This window comes from Nyctereutes procyonoides, unplaced genomic scaffold, assembly GCF_905146905.1.
Source record: "Nyctereutes procyonoides isolate TBG_1078 unplaced genomic scaffold, NYPRO_anot_genome, whole genome shotgun sequence".
Lineage (NCBI taxonomy): Eukaryota > Metazoa > Chordata > Mammalia > Carnivora > Canidae > Nyctereutes > Nyctereutes procyonoides.
The window spans coordinates 72,592,344-72,608,469 of NW_026575142.1; positions in this window are offsets into that span (position 1 = coordinate 72,592,344).

The following is a 16,126-nucleotide window of genomic DNA, read 5'->3' on the forward strand; positions in this document are numbered from 1 at the left end:
GCTGTGCAAAAGCATTTGATTTTGACGTAGTCCTAATAGTTTAATTTTGCTTTTGTTTCCCTTGCTTGAGGAGACAATTCTAGAAAAATATTTCCTTAGCTAATATCAAAGAGTTTACCGCTTATGCTTTCTTCTAGGACTTTTGTGGGTTCAGGCCTCGCAGTTAAGACTTTAATCCATTTTCAGTGTATTTTGGTGTATGGTGTAAAAAAGTGGTCCAGTTTCTTTCTGCAGGTTGCGCTCCCCGTTTCCAAGCACCATCCGTTGAAGAGAGTGTTTTTCCCTACTGTATATTCTCGCCATCTTTGTCATAGGAAAATTGACCATAAAATAGCAGGTTTATTTCTGGGCTCTCTACTCCATTCTGTTGATTTATGTGTGTATTTTTTTGTGCCCGTATCGTACTGTTTTGATTACTATAGCTTTGTAGTGTATTTTGTAATCTGGGATTAGGATTTGTTTTTTTCTCAAGATTGTTCTGCATATTTGGGGTGTTTTATAGCTCCATACAAATTTTAGTGTTAGTTTTTAGTTCTTTGAAAAATGTTCTTGATAGTATGATAGGGACTGGATTAAACCTGTAGATTGGTGTGGGTGGTGTGGACATTTTAACAATATTTGTTCTTCCAATCTAAGCGCATGGAATATCTTTCCATTTGTTTGAGTCATCTTCAACTTCTTTCATGTGTGTTTTATAAGTTTTGGGGTACAGGTCTTTCACTGCTTTGGTTAAATTTATTCCTAGGTGTTTTATTATTTTTGGTGCAATTATAAATAGGGCTGTTTTCTTAATTTCTCTTTCTGCTATATCACTATTAGTGTAAAAAATGCAACAGACTTCTATATATTGATTTTGTGTCCAGTGACTTTACTTGAATTTATGAGTTCTAATAGTTTTTTGGTGGAGTCTTTAGACTTTTCCGTATATAGTACAATGTCATCTGCAAATAGTGAAAGTTTACTTCTTCCTCACAAATTTAAATGCCTTTTATTTATTTTTCTTACCTCATTGCTATGGCTGGGATTTCCAGTACTATGTTGAACAAAAGTGGCGAGAGTGGACTTCCACCTCTTGTTGCTGCTCTTAGGGGACATGCTCTTAATCTTGCACAGTTGAGTATGACGTTAGCTGTGGGTTTTTCATATAGGGTCTTAATAAATCCCTATATTGAGATATATTCTTTCTAGACCTTTGTTGAGAGTCTTTTTTTTTTTATCATGAATGGATATTGTACTTTGCCAAAGGCCTTTTCTGTATCTGTTGAGATGATCACCCAGTTTTTATTTTCTCTTCTTAATGTGATGTTTCATGTCAATTGAATTGTGAATATTGGACCAATTTTTCATCCCTGTAATAAAGCCCACTTGATCGAGGTGGATGATTTTGAAAAATACATGTTGGATTCTACTGGCTAATACTTTGTTGAGGATTTTTGCATCTTTGTTTATCAGAGATATTGGCCTATAATTTTCTTTCTTTGTGGTGTCATTATCTAATTTTGAGATCAGAGTAATTCTGACCTCAGGGAATTAATTTGGAAGCTTTTCTTTCTCTTCTATTTCCTGGAATAGTTTGAGAAGAATAGATAAAACTCTTCCATTTTGTAGTTTTCACCAATGAAGTCATCTGGTCCTGGACTTTTGTTTTTGGTAACGTTTTGTTTGGTTACTGATTGAATTTCATTGCTTACTAATTGCCTTATTTAAATTTTCTATTTCTTCCTGATTTAGTTTTGAAAGGTTATATTTCTAGAATTTATGTATTTTTTCTAGGTTTTCCAATTTATTGACATATATATATTTTATAATATTCTCATAATGCTCTGAACAAGCTTCTGATTTCATTTATCTGTCTATTGGGGTTTTTTTTGGGGGGGAGTGGGTGGTTTATTTTGTTATTTTGTTTTTGTTTTAGTCTCTACCAGTTATTTATGCCTTAATTTTATAATTTCCTTCCTTCTACTGAGTTTGGGCTTTGTTGTTTTTCTAGCTCCTTTAGGTGTAAGGTTAGGTTGAGATTCTTCTTGCTTCTTGAAGTTTTGCTCTAATCTTTCCAGCTAGAACAGTCCCAAATATTTTGGACTGTTGTATTTTCATTTTCATTGATCTCTCTCTCTCTCTCTCTCTCTCTCTCTCTCATTGTACTTAATTTCTTCTTTAAAAATAATTTCTTCTTTAATTCATTCATTATTTAATAGCATATTATTTAGTTACCCTGTATTAATATTCTTTCCATAGTTTTTCTCGTAATTGATTTCTAGTTTCATACCACTGTGGTAGGAAAAGATGCATAATATGATTTCAGCCTTTTTAATTTATTGAGACTTCTTTTCTGGCCTAATGTGCTCTCTTCTGGAGAATATTCCATGTGCACTTGAAAAGAAATGTGTCTTCTGCTGTTCTGGGATAAGATGTTCTGAATATATCTGTTAGGTCCATCTGGTCCAATGTGTCATTCAAAGCCACTGTTTCCTTGTCAATTTTCTGTCTGGATGACCTATCCATTGATGTAAGTAGGGTGTTAATGTCCCCTACTAGTATTGTATTACTGTTAACTTCTTCTTTTATGTCTGTTAATAGTTGCTTTATGTAGAGGTGCTCCCATGTTGGGTGCATAAATATTTACAATGGCTGTAGCCTCTTGTTGGATTGTTCCCTTTATCATTATGCAGTGTCCTTGTCTCTTGTTATGGTCTTTGAAAATCTATTTTGTCTGATATAAAGATTATTACTCCAGCTTTCTTTCTTGCTTCTATTTGCATGTTAACTATTTTCCTACCCCTTCACTTCCATTCCGCATGTGTCTTTACACCTGAAGTGAATCTTGTAGGCAGCATATGCATGGATCTTGCGGTTTTATCCATTCAGTAGCCCTGTCTTTTGATTGGAGCATTTAGTCCACTCACGTCTTAATCAATTATTGATAAGTATATACCTGTTGCCATTTTTTTGCTTCTTTTATGGTTGTTTTAGTAGTTCTTTGTTTCTTTCTTCTCTTGCTATTTTTCCTTAGTAATATGCTTGGATTTCTTCCTCTATCTTTGGCCTATCACAGTTTCTGATTTGTGGTTAACATTAGATTCATATAGAATATCTTCGCATATAGCAAACTATATGAAGGTGATAGTCACCTAAGTTTAAACCCATTATAAAACACTAAATTTTTACTCTAATACCCCTACGTTTTATGTATATGATGTCATTCTTATATCCTTTTATTTTATAGATTCCTTGAATGATTCTCATAGATATAATTGATTTTACTGCTTTTGTGCTTTAACCTCCATACTGATTTTATAAGTAATTAATCTAGTATTTTAATTATGTTTGTATTTATTTCTGAAAGTTTTTCCTTTCATACTTTTCTTAGTCCTAATTACTATCTTCTCTTTCCACTCTAAGATTTTTCTTTAACATTTCTTATTAGCCTGGTTTAGTGGTGATGAGCTTTTCTAACTTTTGTTTTTCTGGAAAACTCTTTATCTCTCCTTCTATTCTGAAATATATCCTTGTTGAGTAGAGTAATATTTTTTTGCATGTTTGTTTCTTTCAGCACTTTGAATATACCATGCCACTGTCTTCTGGTCTGCAAAACTTCTGCTAAAATAACAGCTGAGAGCCTTATATGGTTTCTCTTGTATACAACTATTTTCTTTTGCTGCTTTTAAATTTCTTGTTATTAATATTTTGTCATTTTAATTATTATATCTTGGCATGGACTTCCTTGGGTTGATTTTGTTTGGGGCTTTCTATACCTCCCGGATATGGCTATCTGTTTTCTCCAAATAGGGAAGTTTTCAGCTCTTATTTCTTCAAATAAATTTTCTGCTCTTTTGTCTCTTTTCTCCTTCTGAGATCCCTATAATGTGAATGTTATGCTTGATGATGTCACTGAGTTCCTTTAACCTATTTTCATATTTTCTTTCTTTTTTGCTGTTCAGCTTGGTTGTTTTCCATTACTCTGTCCTCCAGTTTTCAATCCATTCTGCTTCCCCTACTATTTATTTCCTCTAGTGTATTAATTTTGGTTATTGAGCTCTTCATCTCTGATTATTTTTTATATTTCCTATCTCTTTGTTGAAGGTCTCACTGAGATCCTCTATTCTTTTCTCAAGTCCAGTAAATATCTTTATGACCTTTGCTTTGAATTCTTTATCAAGCATATTGCTTATCTCTGTTTCATTTACCTTTTTTGATGTGTTTTGTCCTATTCTTTCCTTAGTTTATATACCTCAGTCTCCTTTTGTCTAACTTTCTGTGATTGTTTCTATGTATTCAGAAAGTCAGTTATGTCACTTGATCTTGAAAGTAGTACTGTATGAAGAAGAGGTTCTGTGCTACCCTGTAGCCACGTGTCCCCTCTTCACTAGAACCAGATGCTTCAGGAGTGTCTCCTGTTTTGTGTGCCCTACCATTATGGCTGAGCCCACTTGCCTTAAACCCAGTCAGCTGCAATGGCCCGCCTCTCCTGTGATGGGATGGGTTTAGGGACTATCTGGGGCCACTGTGGACTTAAGAAGCTTTTGTTGGTGGGCAGGGCTGGTAGTCACCTCAGATCTCTGTCTCCAGTCCCTCTGTTGGGGATGCTGATGCACTGATAATCAAGGCACTCTCTGTGCATTGCCAGTTACAAGATTTAGCTACAAGGGCTGTAGTCAAACTAGTGTATATGGATATACTCCAGGCAGTTTCAACTGCTGCTTCTGTGCTGTATCTCTAAAGGATTATTTACAGAAGGGACTCCGTTTCCTATTGCCCTTCAGCTCTCCCAGAGTTAAACCTACTGGTTTTTAAGGTTCCCACAGTTAAGTCTCATTGATTTTCAAAGCCAAATGTTAGTGGTGACTCATCTTCCCAGTGTGGGTCCCCTGTTTGAATGAATGGAGTCTGTTTTCCCTTCTCTTAACCACTTGTGGTTAGTCTCATGGGGGGTTTGGTTCTCAACCACATTATTACCCCTCGTACCCTTTCCAGTGTGCCTCCTCTCTATGATTAATTATGGAAAGTCCGTTCTGACTTTTTCACAGGTCATTTTCTGGGTTGGTTGCACTGATGTGGCTGTTATCTGGGTGTATCAATGGGAGAAGATGAACTCAGGATTCTCCTACTGCACTATCTTCCTAACAGAACACGTAAAAAAAAAAACCCAACAGCATATGGAACATGAAACTACGGCTAAAAATATTTGACTTCTGAAGCTCTAAAGAGAGCTGACTCTGGAGGCAGATAGACCACCCCGTTCACCTCCCACGTAGGCCCAGTTTCTAGATGTGTGCCCTTGGCAAAGTCTCTGAGATTCAGTTTCTTCATTTGTAAAATAAGATGATAGCATACCACAATGAGCACTAAACAAGTAAATACATCTAAAGTACTACTTGACAATAATATTAGCACTAATAATAATTATCATTACCTAGAATTAGGCATGAAGTAAACTTTTGGCTGTGATTAATAGACCTAGCTACCTACAGTTTGCAAGTCATTTCAATGTACATTAGTCCGTCAGTCACAAATACTGTGGAGATATTTAGGATTTGTGTTTTTATTCTCATTTTATAGAAACCTAAGGTAACCTCCGCCCCCCCCCATAAAGCCCACATCACATTTAAAATTTAAAATAAAATTGAAAATTCTTTGTAGGATGATTTATACAAAGCAATGGAGATAAGCCAAATATAATCAAGAGAAAATGATTTTAAAACCCCCTCCCTCTTGACATGTTTTAAACAACTACTAAATAGTACTCTTTCAAATGTCTTTGCTAATAGTTTTGTGAAAAAAGCATAAAGAATTATAGAAAATAATGAAAATACTAACAATCATAAATGGAATTTTAGGTAGGAATGTCAAATGTGTGTATGTGCATATGAATACACAGTCACACGTAGATTCATATATATATACACATATATATAGACAAGAGTTAAACTTTGCCCAGATTGAAACCACAATATAAAGATGCCTTACATAGCTACCTACCACACACCACCACTGCCCCCTCATCTGAATTAAAACTACTTATCCGATTTTAGATAAAACCCTAAATTGATATTTTTATAAGATGCCTAAGATTAACTGAAGTAAAATCAGAATGCTAAGCTATTTTTCTTTAGCAAAACATTATCACTTGAGGAAAACTTCCCAGTTTGTCCTTACATTTCCATAACAGGAAGGATTATAAGAAAGCTTTGGTAAAACTGCTATTAACCTCTCCCTTTTACATCAGCGATACACAATCTTGGGACAGCAGAAGCTGTCTCCCTAGGGCCCCTCCTGGTTAGCACACACATTTGGGTCCCAGTCCCCACTGCTCTCAGGTGTGCATCCTGAGGTCTACTGAAAATGGATCCCAGAAGGAAATGACTTAGCAGGACTGACAAGTTCTGAAAGGCCAGTGGGTTTTCATATCTTCCTAACTGGTACTCATGCTGGACTATCTGTCCCTAACTCTATGTCACGTATTCTTCTTTGCTCCATTTGAACTTTCATCTAGTTGTTTCTCCCTGGGATTATTGGCCCTCCAGAGCAGGCAGACAGTCTGTCCCCACAAGGAGAGAGAGAGAGAGAGGGAATGAGAGAGAGATGCTTGTCATTACTGAGGACATACATGCTCTCCTCTCTACCCATGCGATATTCTCAGGGACACTCTTCCTCCCAACTTCATGTCCTCTACCCCACCCATCAGGTACACCACCTGACCACCACTTGGGATTAATTTGGGATTGTGAGAAGGAAGAACAGGAGAAAGGGACCCTGTGACAATGTCTGATATGACGGGATCAGACAGGCCTCTGAGGAAAGGACCACACCAGGAAACCACAGCACAATACCACGTCAGACATCAGATCCAGTAAGTTCTTCACAAAGGCCATTTAATCTGCACATGTTGCTCCAGGAGTTGCCCTTGGCTCCCTATAGTCTGGGCCTGGACACTTTCATTGACCAGTGAGCTTGACAATTAAGTGGAAAACTCATCTCTTTTTCAATATTAGAGGGTTTGATACCTGATTCTTAGAGAGAGAGAAGGAAAAAGCTACAATAGATAGCTTCCCTGTCATTATTTTTTTTTTCTCTCCCTGCTATAGCATCTAATTATCTTGTCTTGAGGCTACTGGTTCTTAATCACTTTTCTAAATCACCTAAAAGCTAATTTTAGGTTAAGGAAGGGGATCATTTAAAACAGAGTTCTATCCTGCTGTGCCTGGGCACACCTGACTCCCCAAACTGCAGTGATGACCTGCTTTCTCTCTTCCAGAACAACTGATCCTGCCCAGCAGGGACATGCCTACAAACGTCATTATGCGATGCCTCTCTAGTCCAGCCCTACCCGCCACCAGTGGCTCCCTCCTGTCCCTACCTCATATATCTGGAGCCACGGCCCCAGTCACCTGGCCTCTGAAGCTGGAAGCAGATGAGGACCCTGAGCACCTCACCCCTTTCCAGCTTGCTGCTGCCTGGTGGTTTTTGATGAGATGCTCAGCCTGACCCCAGCCACCTCCTGCCCCCATACTGAGCCCAGTTTTGCCCAGTCCTGGACCTGCCCAGTCCATATGCCCTTGACCACCCTTGACCTCACCTCTCACCTCTAGCCCTTCCAAATCTGTCTGCTCCCACTGGCTGCATCTTGTCCAGTGATGACCCTTCTGTTTTGATGACCCTTCAGCTTACCCAGCCAGCAGGGAGTAAGGCGGCTCTGTTCTAGGTCTGAGCTTGGAGTAGAGGTTGGGATCCTTCTTCCCACCTGAAGCTTCGGCTGTAGAATAATGTGCATAGTGTGGAAACACTAAGAGCTATAGAGTGACCGGTCCCTCATGGGCACCAGGGACTCCATAGGGTCCTGCCATACTTGGATGCACACAGCTCAGGGAGGGAGGGTCTGGTGGTGGAGGTTGTGGCAGGCTTCAGCTCGTGGGGAGTGGGTGCTCACACTCTGTTCCATGTACAAATTCTCCAGCGGCCTGCTCCTCCAACTTCCTCTTTTTCATGGAAATGAAGACTTAGTCTCATCATGTTTTTGTAAAACCACCTCTCCCATGTCCACCCTTGGCAGGGACATGCCAAGTTGTAGGGGAAGACCCACCACATCCATTGCTCAGGGCCAAGTCATGACCCTGTCTGCCTAGCTCTATTAAAGGAATCCCTTGTAAAAAAAATATATTATATATATATATATATATGTGTGTGTGTGTGTGTGTGTGTGTGTGTGTAAGTTATGAATGCTCATAAAAAGTATCCTTCCAAAAATGCAGAGTTCAGAAGATATTAGAGTTAGAGAAGACCTTGATGTGCTCCCTTCTATCTCCCTGAATTTGACAGAGCTGGATGTTCAGGTCCAGTTAGGTACATGACGTGGCCATATTAGCCAATTCCTAACACTTTAGGACCAGAATCCAAACCAGCGCCTTCTCTACGTGTCTCCACATGGGTGCACACTACTTCCTTTATCCACTTTGGATATGGGTAGATTTTTATCCAAATAACGACCATCTTTGTAGTGCTTTATAATACGATGTGTGCTTTTACCTTTATGATCTTGTCTAGGATGTCTGTCCCAGCCCACTGGGACAATGCAGGAAGGTGGAAGCAGAAAAATCAAACCACTGATTTTTAGGCTATGCAATATTAAGCTAGAAAATCTAAATCAAGAGTCAATGAATAGTATGGTGGCTGGAAGCTAGTAGAAGACAACTGGCAGTGAGAGGACTGACATGTGGGGAACGAGGCAGACCGAGGTGTCCTGATGTCGTACGGTTGCTCCACAACGAATATCCAGGAAGTTGGATTCTAGTGGCTGCGCCCCACCAGGTCAGACCCTCACTAGACCTCGGTGAGGTAGGTGGGTTCTGTTACCAATTTCCTAGGGCTACCAGGATAAATTATGCAGAGTGTGTGTCCTAAAACAACAGAAATGTATGCTCACCACTGCGGAAGTCAGAAATCTGAAATGAGGATGTCGTCAGGGCCTCACTCCCTCCACTGCCTTAAGGGGTGAGCCTTCCTTGCCTCTTCTAGCTTCTGGGGGCTGCTGGCACCCCTTGGCATTCCCACAGGTCTGTGTCCAGATGTCCCTCACCTTAGAAGGACGCCAGTTCTTGGACGAAGGTCCACTCTAATCCAGTATGACATCATCTTAATTTGGTGGCATCTATAAACACCCCATTTCTAAATAAGGCCACATCCACAGGTTCCGGGTAGAATATAAATCTGGAGAGGAATGCCCTTCACCTCAGCGCACCGCCCTTTTAGAGAAGCGGAGACTGAGGTCCACCCAGGTTAAGCAGTTTTCCCATAACAAATTGGAATCTAAAACCAAATCTGATTCCAATCCCGTGTTGTTTCTGCTGTCCCATAAAGTATGAAAGTTTTTGGTGTTATTTGATTCTCCATATAAAGCCTATAAAAAATAAGAATGCTGCAGCATGACTATTCTCTATATTTTCACTAAGAAAAAAAATGGCAAAAAAAAAAAATGGCTTCCCTGAACTTTCTGCCCCTTCTATTTGTTCCCATGGCAACCTATTATAAGTCTTTCATAAGTGTTATCACTTTATTGTGTTTGCCCAATTATTTATCTCTTTCTACTAAAAGCAGAGAAAAACAGCATTGGTGGTGGTGCTGGCAAACAAGAGGGGGACAAGAGGGCCCGCCTTTGTCACGTAGGTTAGATACAAAGCTTGGACTTGAACCCATCCTCGGCGACCGGGGCTTCGTCTCACGTAGCTCCTTCCAGGGTGCAACCCGTCCTCCTAGGTGCAGGGCCACCTATTCGTGGGTGTCATCAGCCACAGTGCCCATAACTGATGAATTTCATAAAGGCCAACAAAATGTGTGACGCCTGGAAAACCACCACCCCGTCGCAAAATAAAAGAACACGGCAGCACTAAAAGCGGTGCGCGCCGTAATTAAACTGTGATAAAATATATGAACAGAATAACTGCAGTGATCATTACAGAAATAAATACGCAGATCGGAATTGATCGAACACCTCGGTACATTCTAATTTACTTATAATGTGGAATAGGTGGTGGTGGTGGGGGGGGGTCTCCAACAGTAAGAAGGCTTTGGGCCTCTGAAGATCCTAAAAACGCCCTGATGGCCACATTAAAATCAACTCTTTTTATGAGGATCAAAACAACTCCAGATTGTCTGGCATATGAGACGGGAGAGTGTGAACAGCTCTTTTTTTTTTTTTCTTTCATCACAAGTAAAGCAGCTTCTCCTTCTTATATAACCATCTTACTCAGGCTCAGTAATACAGCATTTGGTGAGGTCGTCATGTACTATTTGTGGCTCACTTAATCCTAGTGTTCCTCCCGGGGATAGGCCTAACCGAGAGATGTTTCATCTTGGTGTGTTTTTCCTGTGAAATTTTTGATCCAATTATCTTTTAATCTTTTGCTGCACAGTGTGTTGGGCAAGCAACTTAGCAGCGAGAGCCCTCGTCTATAATGACAATTAGCCCAAGAGACGAGAGGACTGAAAATATTTGAAATCAGAGACGGTGATTCTAAGCAGGAGAAAGCTTTATCATTTTCTTATCTCTCTGTTCCAGATGACACCCAGCTAAAAGAACAACCAGATCTTCAGGATATTGTCGATTCTCTTAGTGAGGATTAATTTTAGTTCCAGCTTCCCCTATACCCCCATCCATGGAATGAGTCTTGTTAATCCCTTCACCGTGAACATTTCCATGACGTTCAAAGGAGATCTCGGAAATCGATGTGGACAGCGTGGTTCCATACGGGGGAACCCTACAACCCTGGTGGGCGATGAGGGCTCACTGTGCTTAACTACAATGAAAGCCAAGGACGTAAAGGGACTCTGCACTTTCGTCACAATTTCCCAGCCTTCTACTGACTTCCCATCCTTTATTCTCTGGGCTGAACTCTTAGACCAGGATTTCATGATTCTCTTGCCAATCTCCCTAACTCCCTCGGCCCTTTGGCCTTCTCCCGTGCGCGTTTCACACGCCCTTGTCCTGTGTTCATCCCGGGACCTGTCACTTGCTTCCACGCGAAGTCAGCCGAGTACCGTTGACCAGATCCCCTGCTGTTCCACTTGCAGTCGGCCTCGGGAGAGTCCTCCCTCTTTCTCTTACCCTTTTATTTATCTTTGGTCAGCAGCCTACCCCAGTTCCAGTGCATCCTTAAACGTTCTCCTCAGGTCCCCATCCCAACACTCAAGCTCATCAAAAAGCTCACCCACCTCCATAGAAGCATCAGACTTGTGCCCCCTCAAGTTTCCTTCCCAATTCTCAGAAGTCTCTCTCTGGCCACACCTTCCCCTCCAGTCTGAGAAAAGGGAAAGTCTGGAAATTACTGATTTAGATAGAAGTGAATGAAGGACTTTCCTACTAAATCTAACTTTCACTTGGTCAGCAGGGTAGTTCATACTGAAATATGAAATATGCCTTTTTTTATTTCTAGAGAAAACATCTCTTTTAGTTTAGGTTAATCAGCTCTGTAAACTATTAGTACCCATTACTTAAAATAAAAGGGAAAGTAGAAATAGAATAACTTCATACAGTGGCTTTTAAGGATTACCTTCTAGGGTATATTCCGATGTCCATATGCTCTCATCTATTCTATATTATCTTTAAACATTTCTATTGGGGAGAATTTGGGGACCTGGGGAGAATTTTGGGACAATCAGAACTTAGGCAATTTAGATAATTGGACAAGAGCCCTCTATACCTGGAAGGTCACGTGCAAGTGGGAAATATGTCCCTGTGATACATCTATAAAATCTTTACTCCAAAGCTAAAGACTTTGGAGTCTTCTGATTCCTGTTAGTTTTGTATGGAATTAAGGCTCACTTCTAGCATCTGTCTCATTTCCCATCTCCACACTGTGTGGATGAATTTTCCCAATCAGGATACGCTAAAACAAAGAGTAATTCTAACTATGGGTCACTCAAATAAGAGAAACGTTTTACCTAGTTTTTTTTTTTTTTTTTTTTTTTAAGACTTGTTATATGAGGAGAGCTGATGTGGGAAAGACTGGCTACTCAGGTGGCTGTTAGAGCATCTCCTGACACCCCCTCTTTAGTGGTGGCGACGTGGGTTTGCAGATTCAGGATGTGACCTATGGAGAGTCCTAAGGAAAGGAAACTCAGGGCTGGAATTCCACCAGCGACGTGGCAAATCACCCTGGCCCTGACCAGCTAGGGCCAACCAGTTCACTTGGGCAGCCCAGCATTCTGGTTTCTGCAGGATACTTCTGGAAACGGTTCCATTTCACCCCTTCCACGGTCTTGGGCTAATCTTTGCAGATCGAATGCCCACTGGCGATTTTGAAGGAAGGATCAAGTCTGCGACTGATGAGACTACAGCTAGTGTCAGAAAGTCTGGCATTGGGCAGCCCTGGTGGCCCAGCGGTTTGGCGCAGCCTTCAGCCCAGAGCCTGATCCTGGAGACCCAGGATCGAGTCCCGTGTCGGGCTCCCTGCATGGAGCCTGCTTCTCCCTCTGCCTGTGTCTCTGCCTCTCTCTCTCTCTGTGTCTCTCATGAATAAATAAATAATTTTTTTAAATAAATAAATTTTTTAAGAAAAGGTCTGGCATTTGTGGTCTCCACTGTAATTTTTGGTGGCATCACAGGAATATAGAAAGATATCAGGTATTATGGAACTGCAACACCCAACGAGTGAAGGCCAGGAATACAAGGTTCCTTTTTCACATTCAATGTATTTTTTCTCTTGTAAGTGCATTTCCCATAGTCATTGAAGGCAGTGAAAAGTGCTACTGCCTGGTTTTAGGAAACATTAATATGACTTCTTACGCCTTCAGAGAAAGAGAGAGAGAGAGAGAGAGAGAGAGAGAGAGAGAGAGAGAAGGACACCGCGTGTTGTACACAGCAAACTTGTTATTAAGTTTCCATGCCTTATTCAAGACCCAGTCTTAGGAATTCTGCTCCCTTACCAGATTATGTGAACAAATCCCAACCCTGATGCCAGCCATTACTCACTGGGCCCAGAAGGGGACATCTGGCTTGAGATGACTCACTGATTTTCTCATCTGGGAGTCTGAAATTTGTATCCAGAAGTTCTAGTTAATGTCATAGGAGCTTTTACTGTGCAGCCTTCCATGTTCACTCGGAAACAGAAAGAGGCTAGATCTACAAAGGGGCAAACGCTCAGAAAGACGCCAGTAAGGTCCTGAGTGATAGGTGTGCACGTGAAGGGATGAGGGAGAAGGAGCAAGAGAACCTAGGGACTAAAAGAGAAGAGACTAACTTAGCCCCTAGCTGCTTGCTTCTTGCAATTCTTGCCCTTAAATTCCATAGATCATCCTTGCATGCTAGTAAAAGTTATTTTGTTTGTTTGTTTGCTTCTGTGTTTTAATCCAATATACACAAGTGTGTAACTCTCAGCAAAATGATTCCTAGGAGAGTATGAATACATCCGCTAAGTAATTGAAGCATTCCTTCCAAACCACAATACCTTCCATATAATTTTTGATAATATTTTCGGTAAGCAAATTTTCTATTCATGTTTCAACATTTATTCTGTACTTAAAATATGCATACATATATGTATATGAAATATGTATATTCATATATATGTGCATGCGTGGGTGTATCCAATTTCTTTTTAGGGAACACCCACAAGACATTCAATTAGTAATACCACTTATGTTTTGCCCGTGTTAAAGAACCAGCAAAAACTCCCTAGTAATATGTCTTTTGCATAGTGATTAAAAACATGGGCTTTGGTGCCAGACTGACTGAAATATTGGGAGGATTACATGAATTAATTTATGTGCAGAACTTGGAACCATTTCCCACATATATAACAAGCATTCAAAACTAGTATAGCTTATTATCATAATGTTCATTATCTTTGTATTTATAATATATAATAAGCATTCAAAGTTATTGTTTTCATCATAATTACTAATGCTATCATTATTAAAAAGTTGGTTTAGTCTCTGGAGAACTTGTTATAAGAGAGAACTACAAACCTAAAAGAGCAAAACCACCTTTTCAAGGACCATAAAACTATTTAAATTCAGAAAACAAATCAGCCAAAATCAAATATAAAAGCACTAAGCTTAGAGAATGAAGGTTTCTTCTACTTGGGAGCCAAATTAGTGGCAGAACATGAATTTGAAGAAGGTTGGACAAACTGAGTTTTGCTGCTTAGAGATTGTTTGGCAACATGGAAACAAGACATCAGCCAAGATCCTACGACTCCAAGCACCCTGCACTGCTTCATAAAATGTATGAAAGGGCTATTGACATCCTTTTGGAAGAGATAAGAGAACAAGGTGGGATCAAGGGTAACTGATATGGCCAGAGACTTGAGAAGTATGAATAAGAGCTCAAGCCAAATGCCTTCTTGATTATTATTCAGGCTATATGTGTGGCCAAGGAAACTAAGTCTGTCAGAGAGTATCCTTTTTGCTGTACTTCCATCTTAAATTTACTCTCTTAATCATTAGAGCAGTACTTAAGATGACCACGATTAATATGCTTCCTAAAGAGTTTAAGAATGTCTTAGAATAATTATGAGTAAACTGTTCTATAAACCATCAAACTGTAAATACTCTAAATTTTGTGAGCCATTGTTCCTCTGTTGCCAGTACTCATCTTTTCCTGCCGTTACAGCCTGGAAGTAGCCAGAGACAACACTAATGAACGAGCTTGGCTGGGTCCCAGTGAAGCCTGATTTACAAAAACAAGAAATAGACCAGATTTGGCCTATGGGATATTGCTTGCCAGTGGTTGTCTTAGAAGATTTCAACCACTTTTCCCCTACAACTTTCTCTCTCAGTGAATACTTACTTAGAGACTTGGTAGGCACTTCAATATTGTTTAATCTCTAATGTTTGATAGAGCAAAAAAAGCCAGACCACTAGTGTTTGTATCTAAAGAGTATGAAGGCAAACAACTGGAATGGTAAGCTTCAGGTCATGTCTTGGTAGTGGCAAGGAAGAGGAGAGACAAGATATGCCACTGCTCAGATTATCATGCATGTGCTACAGTGGTTCTTTAATGAATCTGGGTTAGAAAATAGAATTATAACACATCAAGCAGAGATATTCCTACTAGGTAAAAGGAAGAAGGCAGGTGCATAGGAAAAAGTCGGTGAATAGGGCTAATTTCCCAAAGGAAATGGCTCGGTCCTAATACAGGGCAGTCACCGGACTTTGAACACTACAGTGACAGAAAATATACTTCTTCACATATTTGGGACCCTAACACCGAGCCTGCACTCAGAAAATGTTTAATAAATCCTTGTTCAAGCATATCCAATCAAGTGGCAACAAGGAATATAATCTAATCATACCAATAGGGGATCCAGACAGTGGTCATCATTAAACCCTGTGTCTTTACGTGGAAGATGTCCAGCTCAAAAGATGACGACATGAGAACAGAATCTAGTCCTAGAAAGTAGAATACAAAATCCAAGGGGAACTTTGTGAAGTAGGAAAGAAGAGAGGAGGAAAAATCTAGGCCCTACTCCAGAGCAGGTCAACACTAGAAGAGGAAGCCATTGGAATAAAGGTGTCTTGGGAAAGTATGAGCATTTCATATCTACAGTATTGGATTCCCAATATGATTGATAAAAAGGAGACTTAAAGGGGATCAAAGGAAGTCAAACAAGGAACCCATCAGATGTTACTGGAACACTGACTTCTAAACCTAGAAGAAATTCTTAGCTTCAAAACTCAGCGAGGTTGATGATACAGTTTCATAAGTCAGGGAAGATTTTTAGGGACGAATGGAACTTAAAGACATGGGTATTGTGTAGATGTAGCATATAGTTGAAGAGGAGAGGTTGAAAGGTTGGTTAAAATACAGTGTAATCCACTAGGATCATAGACCTCAGAGTCAAGTATCTTAGATTTAAATGTTGACTCTGCCACTTAATGCTCTCCCACATTTAGCTTTCACTCTTAAGCAAGTTATTAAATATATTTATCTTCAGTTAGCATTCCTATAAAATGAGCATAAAAATAGCACCTGCCTCATAAGATTGCTATAAAAGCTTAATGAGGGAAACATGCAGAGTGCCTTTTGTCTGGCTATATAGGAACTTTTCAATAAAGGAAAGATTTTATTAAATAGGAAAAGGAAAAAAAACTAGTAGGGAAATAGGTCTAGCATGTCCTACATTAGTATTTG